Source organism: Arachis ipaensis, chromosome B6, assembly GCF_059453495.1.
Source record: "Arachis ipaensis isolate K30076 ecotype BB chromosome B6, ASM5945349v1, whole genome shotgun sequence".
In the NCBI taxonomy this organism is placed as follows: Eukaryota; Viridiplantae; Streptophyta; class Magnoliopsida; order Fabales; family Fabaceae; genus Arachis; species Arachis ipaensis.
The window spans coordinates 106,499,205-106,510,293 of NC_142441.1; the positions used below are offsets into that span (position 1 = coordinate 106,499,205).

Consider the following 11,089-nt stretch of genomic DNA (forward strand, 5'->3'; position numbering starts at 1 on the left):
ATGGAGGTCTTGGCATCCTCCTGCATGTCCAGCACTATAAAATCTGCTGGAAATATGAAATCTCCCACTTTTACTAGCAAATCCTCTACTATCCCGTGAGGGAACTTGAATGATCGGTCTGCCAGTTGTAGGGCCATTTTTGTTGGTTTAGCCTCCTCAATTTTCATCTTTTTTATCATGGCTACTGACATCAAATTGATGCTGGCCCCTAAGTCACAAAGAGCCTTCTCTACTGTGATTTCTCCTATAATACAAGGGATCTGAAAACTCCCAGGATCCTTCAGTTTCTGAGGTAGTTTATGCTGAATGATAGCACTGCACTCTTCAGTTAGTATCACAGTCTCATTGTTCTTCCAGCTTCTCTTCTTAGTCATTAGCTCCTTCAAAAACTTGGCATAGAGTGGCATTTGTTCTATGGCTTCAGCAAAGGGTATGTTGATTTGTAGCTTCTTGAAGATTTCCAAAAATCTCAAGAACTGGTTGTCATCTTCCTTTTTCTTCAATAGCTGGGGATATGGAGCTCTTGAGATGTTCAGTTGGGGTATCTCTTTTTCTTTCTGCAGACTTGGCGTGGGAAGTTGAGCTCCATCTTACTCTTCTCCCTTTTCATTTGAGCCTTCTTCTTGTGGTTTTTGGGGATGTTCCTTCAGTTCCTTCCCACTCCTAAGTGTGATAGCTTAACACTCCTCCCTTTTGCTTGAGTGGGCATCATAGCAAAAGTTGTGGTTAGGGAGCTGCTTAAACAGATAGCTGATTTGTGTCTCCAGTTTCGTGATGGCAGCATTTTAATTCTGCATGTTTGACTGCACTTCCTCTCTGAATGCTTTACTGTCTCGAATGTCTCTGCATATTCCTTCAATTAAGGTTTCGATCTTAGAGAGCTTGTCATCAATTGATGGGTGATTCGGAGCAGATGTGCTATTTTGGTTTTAATAAGCATATGAAGAAGTGTTGTTGTGGGGGTGTTGAGACGTCCTCTGTGTGAATTGCTGGTGAGCTGCATTGTTGTTGGAGTTGTAACGTCTCTGGTCTTGGTTTTGATCTTGCTCACCTCCCCACCCAAAATTTGGGTGGTTTCTCCATCCAGGGTTGTAGGTTTTGGAGTATGGATCATAGTTTTTCCTTGGTGAATTCTCAATGTAGTTGGCTTGCTCCTGACTCCCCTCTGCTTCTTCATTCACTCCTTCTTGGATTATTGATGAAGTGGAGATTGCTGCTACTTGGTTCATTTCCATCTTCTTGGTGAGGTCAGCCAGCTGCTGGGTAATGAGCTTATTTTGGGCCAACAGAGCATCTACATTGTTTAGCTCCATTACTCCTCTTGTGTTCCCTCTTTCGGAAGCATAGAAGTAGTCGTTCTCTGCTACTATTTCAATAACATCTATGGCTTCCTCAATGGTCTTCTTCTTGTTCAAAGATCCTCCAGATGAATGGTCTACGGCCTTCTTTGACTCATAAGAGAGCCCTTCATAAAAAATGTGCAACTGCACCCATTCGTTGAACATGTCAGGTAGACACCTCCTTGTTAAGTCCTTGAACCTCTCCCATGCTTCATATAGAGTCTCACCATCTTGTGGCCTGAAAGTTTGGACCTCAGCTCTCAGCCTATTGATTCGTTGAGGAGGGTAAAATCTTGCTAAGAATTTGTTCACCACGTCTTTCCAAGTTGTCAAGCTTTCCCTTGGGAAAGATTCTAGCCATTTGGCTGCCTTGTCCCTGAGTGAGAATGGAAATAAGAGCAGCCTATAGGCGTCAGGATGAACACCATTAGACTTCACTGTGTCACATATTCTCAGGAAGGTGGTTAAATGTTGATTGGGGTCTTCTTGAACACTTCCTCCAAACGAACAGTTGTTCTGAACAAGGGTGATGAGCTGTGGTTTAAGTTCGAAGTTGTTGGCATGGATTGTTGGCTTTTGGATGCTACTTCCACAATTGCCTAGGTTTGGATTGATGTAAGAGCCCAAAACTCTTCTATCCTCCCCAGCATGATTTGCTCTACCTCCTCCCCCATGGTTGTGATCTTCTTCTTCATGATGGTTTTCCATGTTGTCTTCCATGTTTGTTTCAAAAAATTCCTCTTCTTCATCAGCACCAACCACTTTCTTTCCTCTTGCCTCCCTCCTTAATCTAAGGAAGGTCCTCTCAGGTTCAGAATCGAAGGAAGTTGAAGCCCCGCTTCTTCTCCCTGTCATACAACAATCAAGTGCAAGCAAGAAAAGATAGGTGCAGAAAGTATTTGTGTCAGAATTACTGTTAGTTGTGGGTGATGCAATATATCAAACAGTTAGTGGGTTAGCAAACAGAATTGAAAATAACAAAGAAGAACAAAAGAGTAGAGGGGGAAGGGAAGAAGTTTAACTAAAACAAAAAGTAAATCACTCAAACAGAAAATGAAATTCACAAAATAAAAATGCTCAATCTAGTGATCTTCCAATTTAATCATTGTTGATGCACAATCAATCCCCGGCAACGGCGCCATAAACTTGATGCACGGAAAACCTGTCTCACAACAAATCTCCCTTCGGCAAGTGTACCGAATTTGTCGTCAAGTAAAAACTCACAATAGAGTGAGGTCGTATCCCACAGGGATTGATTGATCAAGCAACTTTAATTAGAAGAATGTTCTAGTTGAGCGAATCCAGAATTTGGGTTGAGAGTTCCAGAAAATAAAATGGCGGGAATGTAAATAACAGAAAAGTAAATGCTAGAATTAAGGAACTGGAAGCAAATGACTGAAAGTAAATCGCAAAATTGTAAATGGGAATGGGGGATTTGCTCATAAAAGTAAATGGCAGAAATTAAAGAGAATGGGTAAGATCAGAGATGGGGAGTTCATTGGCCTTAGGAGATGTTGCGATTCTCCGGATCAAGTTCATTTTCATCTCTTCCTCAATCAATGCACTCATTGATCTCCTTGGCAATCTTAAGTGATTGAATTACAATTTCTTGCAATTCAATCTCTCATATCTTGATCAATAGCCAATTCCTTGGTCAATTGCTCATGAGAAGAGATGAAGTATGGTCACTGATTATACCACATGCATTTCCCAAATCAAGTATTGAGAGGGTTATAGTCACATACCCATCCAAACCCAATTTGGTCCAGCATGAGAAAGCATTTCTAGCTTGATCTCTTCATTCCTCTTTCAAGGTTCAAAAGAAATCCAAGTTTGAATAGCTTCTCTTCCAAGATAACTACTCAATTGGATGAAGATCGAAAGCTTTCAAGTAAAATCAAGGGAGAAGATAGAAGAAGAATAATAAAAATTAGTATTGATCCATCAAATTACAACAGAGCTCCCTAACCCAATGAAAGGGGTTTAGTTGTTCATAGCTCTAGAAAATGAAAACAAAGATGGAGAATACATCATAAAACTAGAAAATGCAGAGAAAGTAAAATACAGAGAGTAGTTCTCTTTTTCCAGCCTCCAAAACTCCTTTTACAATTCAAAGCTACTCCTATATATACTACTCTTCTCAGCTTCTAGTTTACTCTTCAAGTATTGGGCCTTTGGATCTTGAGTTTGAAGCAGTTCTTTTCTTCATTTGGGCTTGGCTTTACTTGCAGAGAGAAAGTGCTAAGTGGGCAGAGACTTCAGCTCAGGGCGTTAGGGGTGTTAACATTTAGTGAAAGTATAAGTTCGAGAACGTTAGTGACACTTAACATTTTCACTAACGTTCCAATGTACCCCTTTGCCACACGTTAGAGCCCACGTTAACTATGTTAACGTGGCTTTTAACGTGGCCTTGCCAAACTTCGAGAACGTTAGTGACACTCAACATTGTCACTAACGTTCCAGTGTGCCCCTTTTTGTTTCACGTTAAAGCTCCACGTTAACTAGGTTAACGTGGCTTCTAATGTGGCCTTGCCAACCTTCGAGAACGTTAGTGACACTCAACATTGTCACTAACGTTCCAATGTGCCCCTAGATCTCACGTTAGAGTCCACGTTAACTAAGTTAACGTGGCTTCTAACGTGGCCATTCTTAGCCATCCCAACGTTAGTGACAATGTTGAGTGTCACTAACGTTGGCTCATCATTCATTCCTCATCGTTAGCTTCCATGTTAACTAAGTTAACGTGGAAGTTAACGTGGCTCCTTGGGGTGTTGTGTGGTTGCTTCCAACGTTAGTGACAATGTTGAGTGTCACTAACGTTGGTGACAACTCTCACTTCTTACGTTAGCTCCCACGTTAACCAAGTTAACGTGGGAGTTAACGTGGTGTGTTACATCCTTAGGCCAATGTTAGTGACAATGTTGAATGTCACTAACGTTGGCTTCTCTTCCCCCTTTAACGTTAGAGGCCACGTTAACTAGGTTAACGTGGGCTCTAACGTGGCCACTCATGAGTGTTTGCCAACGTTAGTGACAATGTTAAGTGTCACTAACGTTGGCTCAACTTCCCTTTTCCACGTTATAGTTCACGTTAACTTAGTTAACGTGACTCTTACGTGGGCAATGATGGCTATGAGAGTGTCATTGGCAATCACTTTTCTCATTAACCTTGCAAGTTTCCTCCCTTTCCTTACTTCCTTTGGTCCTGAAATCAAGCAATAGAGTGCATCAAAGTTCTAGTCGAAGTCATGGGCAATGCAACATACAATTTGTCACTAAACTTATGCAAAATCCTCATGAAATAATGTAAAATACACAATGTATGCTTGAGTCAAGGTGTAAGTGAATATCTACCCAAAACTAACTTATTTCATAAGGAAATGCATGAAACTAACCCAAAAACAGTAAAGAAAAGGTCAGTGAAACTGGCCAAGATGCCCTGGCATCACTTATTCATAAGATTTTCATGGTTTTACAATTCCTTCCTCATTCCATGATATATGTGAAAACATGTTTCCTATGCCTTAAAAATGTTAATTTTAATTATCCTTTTATTACCATTCGATTCTGTGATCCGTGTGTTGAGTATTTTCAGGCTTTATAGGGCAGGAATGGCTTAGAGGACAGAAAGGAAACACGCAAAAATGGAAGGAACGCACAAAAATGGAGTTTTGAAGAAAATGGCAGCGACGCACACGTATGGACGACGCTGACGCGTGCTTAACGCAAAATGGCAGTGACGCGCATGCATGGATGACGTGGACGCGTGCCTAGCGCAGAACACAATCGACGCGTACGTGTGACTGACGTGTACGCGTGACAAGGAAAATCTCCAATGACACGCACGCGTGACGGACGCCACGTGCAGAAAATTGCAGAAGTTGCCCCCAGCGATTTCTGGGCTATTTTTGACCCAGTTTTCGGCCCAAAAAAACATATTAGAGGCTATAAAGTGGGAGAATCCATTCATTCAGATCGAACATTCATAATTCACAATTTTAGATTTTAGATGTAGTATTCTAGAGAGAGAGGCTCTCTCCTCTCTCTTAGGATTTAGGATTTAGGATTCCTCCTAGTTTTAGGATTGTTTCTTCATTCCAGGTTCGATGTTCCTTTAATTTAAATTTTCTTCTACTTTTATTCACTTTATCACTTAGTTTATTTACTTTCCCAATTTGATTTATGAAGTTTTCCATGTTAGAATTGATATCTTTATTTAATATAATTTGAGGTATTTCAGACTTATGAATGTTTTCTTTAATTTATGTTATTGATGCTTCCAATTGATCAAGGCACTTTTATTCGAGTAGATTTTCTTCCCTTTTGGCTTTGGTTAAGTAATTGGTGACACTTGAGTTGTCAAACTCAGCGGTTGATTGAGAATTGGAAATTGCTAATTGATTTGGATCCCTCTAAAGCTAGTCTTTCCACAGGAGTTGACTAGGACTTGAGGAATCAAGTTGATTAGTCCACTTGACTTTCCTTCATTTATTAAGGGTTAACTAAGTGGGAGCAATAAACAATTCTCATCATACCTGATAAGGATAACTAGGATGGGATTTCCAGTTCTCATACCTTGCCAAGAGTTTTCTTAATTATTAATTTATTTTTCTTGTCATTTAATTTTACTTGTTCTTTAATTCAAAAACCCAAAATATACCTTTTTCCATAACTAATAACAAATCATACTTCCCTGCAATTTCTTGAGAGACGACCCGAGGTTTATATACTTCGGTTTTTATAAATTTTATTGGGTTTTGTTACTTGTGACAACCAAATTTTTGTACGAAAGGATTCTTTGTTAGTTTAGAAACTATACTAGCAACGTGATTATTCTTATAATCTTCTTTACCGACAGAAAATCTAATAGTCAGTCCTCTTTTCCTTTTTTCTTCTTTCTTCTCTCTCTTCTTATTCTTTCTTCTACCTTTCTTACTTTCTTCTTCTTCATTTCTCCTCCCTTCTCATCCTTACTCTCTTTCGTTCTCTTTTACTTATTGCATTTGTATACTTTCATTCCTTGCATTTTAAGTTTGTGCATGTTTTTATTTTCTTTTCTAAGTTTGCTATTTTTCTATTGGTGTTAAATTTTCTTACCCACCTGTTGCATATTTTTTTCCATTATTTTGGTGCTTAGTGACTTGTTTTATATTATTGGGTGATATTATTTATAGGTCAATGCTAATATTTTATGACACTTGTATTCCTTTCGCATTGATATGAGCTTATATTGTCTTTCATGACCCACTCTATCTCCCTCATTGTTGCAATACTTACATTATTGATATGCCACTTGCCTATATTATTTTCTCACTTGCATGTTGTAGCTACCATGTAGTTGAGAATCTCATTATTATTTGGCATTAGCCCACCCATATTTTGTTTGTTTATATATCTTTGTGTGTGGATTATTCTTCTTCCTTTTTCTCTTCTTTCAGGATGGCCATCAAGAAGAGAATCGGAAAACTCTTAAATGGGGTGACAAACAAGTCCCGCCGCATGATCTTTGGAGAAAGCGCATCAGTTGTAGCAACCCATCCACTTGCACATCTTTGCATGCACCGAGGACGGTGCCATCTTTAAGTGTGAGGAGGTCGATACCAACTTCCGTGGGTTAGTTACTTTCTTTTCAACACCCATTCTTACTCTTCTTTGTAGTTAATTGTTGCATTGCATGATAGATTGCATGGTCAGTTAGTTGCTTGCATTTAGCTACTACTTGGTTGAAGTAATATTTTCTTTTTCAAGAAACTTCCTAGAGCATTTCACTAATTTGAATTAAAATTTTTATCAAAATTGTTTGAAGATATTTAATTTGGAACATGGTTTTAGAGCTCGAACACACAAAACCCAGTGAGATTTTGAACCTATTTGATTGGTTGCATCTTATCAACCAATATTTTACTTTGGTGTGTGTTGTTTCTCTAAATTTGTGATCTTTGTCTTGCTTAATTCTATATTTCCATTGTTTGATGTATGCATGCACTTACGTGATTGAGGCCTTGTTTCACTATAGCTCACATACCCATATGCCTTACCCTTTCATCATCCTTTGCAAACCAATGTTGAGCCTTTTAACCCCGTTTATTCTTTACTTTAGCTCATCACTAACTCTAAGCGGAAAACAATAATGTCCTTAATTTGAATCCTTAGTTAGCTTAGACAAGTGAGAGTGTTCATGATTTAAGTGTGGGAAAATTGGGTTTGAAAACGTTTGGTTTGGAAATTGGGTGTTGTATATTTTTGGTGAATTTCTGAAAAAGATAGTTAAGCACATATTCTTGCATTCAAGACCTTAATCATATGCATTGAAAAAAATAGAAGAAAAGAAAAATAAAAAGAAAAAGAAAAAAAAGAGAAAAAGAGAGGAAAATATCAAATAATAAAAAGGGGAAAAAATACCCCAAAATAAATGGTAATAGCAATGCATATGTAATGTATTCAAAATTGGGATGCATGAATATGTGGTAAACATAGTTAATGGGTAGTTAGATTTTGTATTGTGATTACATGGATTGTCTTAAGTTAGGTGGACAGTTTAGGTTAATCAAGGATTCAAATTTTAGTCCACTTAAACAAATACAATCCTACCTTGACCGTAACCCCATTACAACACTTGAAAAGACCTCCTGATATGTGTATTTTAAATTTTTGTTGATCGTTAGATGAAGAGCAAGTCTTAGAAATCAAGATTAGTAGAGAATTGAGAGAATCGAACCTTAAACACCTGAGCGATTAGTAGGGGTGTTCATGGATCGGATCGTATCCGCAGATCCGCGGTAAATATCCGCATCCGATCCGAAAATTGCGGATACGATCCGATTCGCAAATTGATCAGATCGGATCGGATTGGATCCTCACCCTTTGCGGATCAGATCGCGAATATCTGCTCTACATCTGCGTATCCGATCCGCGGATCCGCACAATAATAATTAAAAATAAATAAATATATATGTTTGGCATTATATTTACTTGTTTGTATGTTTTAGTTAGTAATTATTATTCATATATTGTATTATTTTATTTTTGTTATTTAGAAAGATTTTGATTAAAAATATTTTAGGAATAAATAAGTTTAAAAGTATAAAAGAAATATTTTTATTGAATTTTTTTACATAGAAATATGATTAAAAAGAGAAGGTTTAATTATTATGCGGATATATCCGATATCCGATCCGATCCGATCCACACATTTTGCGGATCGGATCGGATCGGATCTGGCACTAAAATGTGCGGATATCATATCCAATCTGATCCGATAAAAATTGTGCGGATCGGATCGAATTTTTGGCCATATCTGATCCGATCTGATCCGCAGACACCCCTAGCAATTAGAGTATATACACTTCCGGTGAGGGTTCGATGCTCGATTCTTTGTTCCCCACTTTCATGAGCTATCTTCTTTTGCAAGTCTACTTGTACTTTATTCTGAGATTTGAATTAGTGGAATCCATTTCATATTTGTTCTGGAAAGATTTATTTACTTTTAACCAAGTAGATAGAAGCATTTTTGTATGTAGTTGTATTCATATAGATAGGTTGCATTTAATACCTCTTACCATCTCTCTTCACTCTTTTGGTTCTCTTGAGCTTAGCATGAGAACATGCTAATGTTTAAGTGTGGGGAGATTGATAAACCGCTATTTTACGATTTATTTTGTACTAAATTGAGTGGATTTTATCCATTATTCTCACACTTATTCATAGAATTTGTATGTCTTACATTTTCCTTCCTAATTTTGTGCTATGATTGAAAACATGCTTCTTTGGCCTTAAATTTGCTAATTTTAATCCTCTCTAATTACCATTCGATACCGTGATATGTTTGTTAAGTGTTTTTAGGATTTATAAGGCAGGAATGGCTTAGAGGATGGAAAGGAACCATGCAAAAGTGGAAGGAACACAAGAAATTGAGAATTTCAGGATCTGGTAGCGATGCGCACATGTGGACGACGTGTACGCGTGACTGAGCCAATGTCTAAGTGATGTGCACACGTGGCTGACACCTACACGTGGCCAGTAAAAAATTCAGCGACGCGTATGCGTGGGCGACGCGTACGCGTGACAGAGCGTCACGTGCTGCAATTACAGAAAATGCTGGGGGCGATTTTTGGGCTGCTTTTAACCTAGTTTCTGGCCCAAAAATACAGATTAGAGGCAGCAGAGTGGAGCTAGAAGGGGAACTAACTTTCATTCATACACATTAGGTTTTAGATGTAGTTTTCTAGAGAGAGAGAGAGAGGCTCTCTCCTCTCTTTAGATTTAGGGATTCTTCTTTCAATCTCTCTTTAGGTTCAGGTTCAATCTTCCTTTAATTTAGTTTTTGTCTTACTTTTATTTGTTTAAGCACTTTAGTTCATCTTCTTCTCTTGTTAATTTCCCTTTTCTGCCATTTTTACGTTTATGAGCTCTTGTTATGTTTGATTACTTTTAATACAATTTATGTTTTCCATGTTTATTGTTACTCTCCTTAATTATTAGTCATTGATGCTTGCAATTGGTTGTTTAGATTTAATATTCCTTGTTACTTTTCTATGCTTTTATTTTATGCCTTCCAAGTGTTTGATAAAATGCTTGGTTGGGTTTTAAATTAGATTTTTGTATTCTTAGTTTGGATTGAGTGATTTGGAGATTCTTGAATTGTCAAAGTCTCTTGTTGGTTGGTGATTGAAAGTTGCTAGTTGGCTTGAGTTTTACTAACTCTTGTCTTTGATTAGGACTTGTGAACTCAAGTTGATTTGCTCACTTGACTTTCCTTCAATTGTTAGAGGTTAACTAAGTGAGATCAATTTGCAATTACCATCACAATTGACAATGATAATGAGAATAGGAATTCCGATTCTCAACCCTTGCTAGGACTTTTCTTAGTTGTTAGTTTATTTTCTTATTATTTACATTCCTTGCTTATTAAACTCAAAACCCAAAAAGATAAAATCTCATAACCAATAATAAATACACTTTCCTACAATTCCTTGAGAGACGACTTGAGGTTTAAATACTTCGGTTAATTTTATTGGGTTTGCTTAAGTGACAAACAATTTAAATATTGATTGAGGTTTAATTGTCGGTTTAGAACTATACTTGCAACGTGTTATTTTTGTGAAAATCTTTACTGACATTTTTCTTCCCATCAATGACTTAATTTAAATAATTGATATTTTTGTAATTTAATACTTTAAATTTTAGAAATAAAAAAAATTAATCTTATTATCTTATAATTTCAATTAGAGTATCTGATTTAAAACTAATTAGTATTTTGATACAATAAATAATATTTTAAAGTATTTTGAGGATTTAGATTTCAAATTAACCCAAAATTTCCAATTCCATACACAAACTCTAACTGTAACATAACACAACATACTCTTCCTAGCCCAAATCCTAGTCTCTATACCCATAGTCAAAGAAAGAAAGAAAAGAAAGAAAGAAAGAAAGACAAAAAGGGAAAAGGATAAGAGGGACATCCGAGAAAGATAGGGAGTGTCGGTGGAGGAGGGAGACCGCCACTGCCATAGCCGCCGCCGTTCATGCTCCAGCTCGCCGCCACCATCCTTTTGTCACGCAAGAAGGAGAGAGAGAGACGAACGTGCGTGTGAGATCGAGGAGCTGCGCTGCTTCCGTCGAGCTCACCGTCGCCATCGTCCAGTGCCACCATCGTGTCACCTGCTCCGTTGCACCCTGCGCGTTGCCGTCACCGCTGGTCTGCCTTGGAACCGCCGTCGAGCAAAGCCACGGAGAGAGAGAGTTCAC

General features: G+C 37.8%; 1 non-coding gene across 1 annotated transcript; it reads left to right on the plus strand.

The window, feature by feature from the left end:
- The first annotated feature begins 1,503 nt into the window (after positions 1-1,503).
- On the plus strand, positions 1,504-1,607 carry LOC148562193 (small nucleolar RNA R71). Its single transcript, XR_015887641.1, has one exon. It is a non-coding gene; the product is annotated as a small nucleolar RNA R71 (small nucleolar RNA).
- The last annotated feature ends 9,482 nt before the right edge of the window (positions 1,608-11,089 follow it).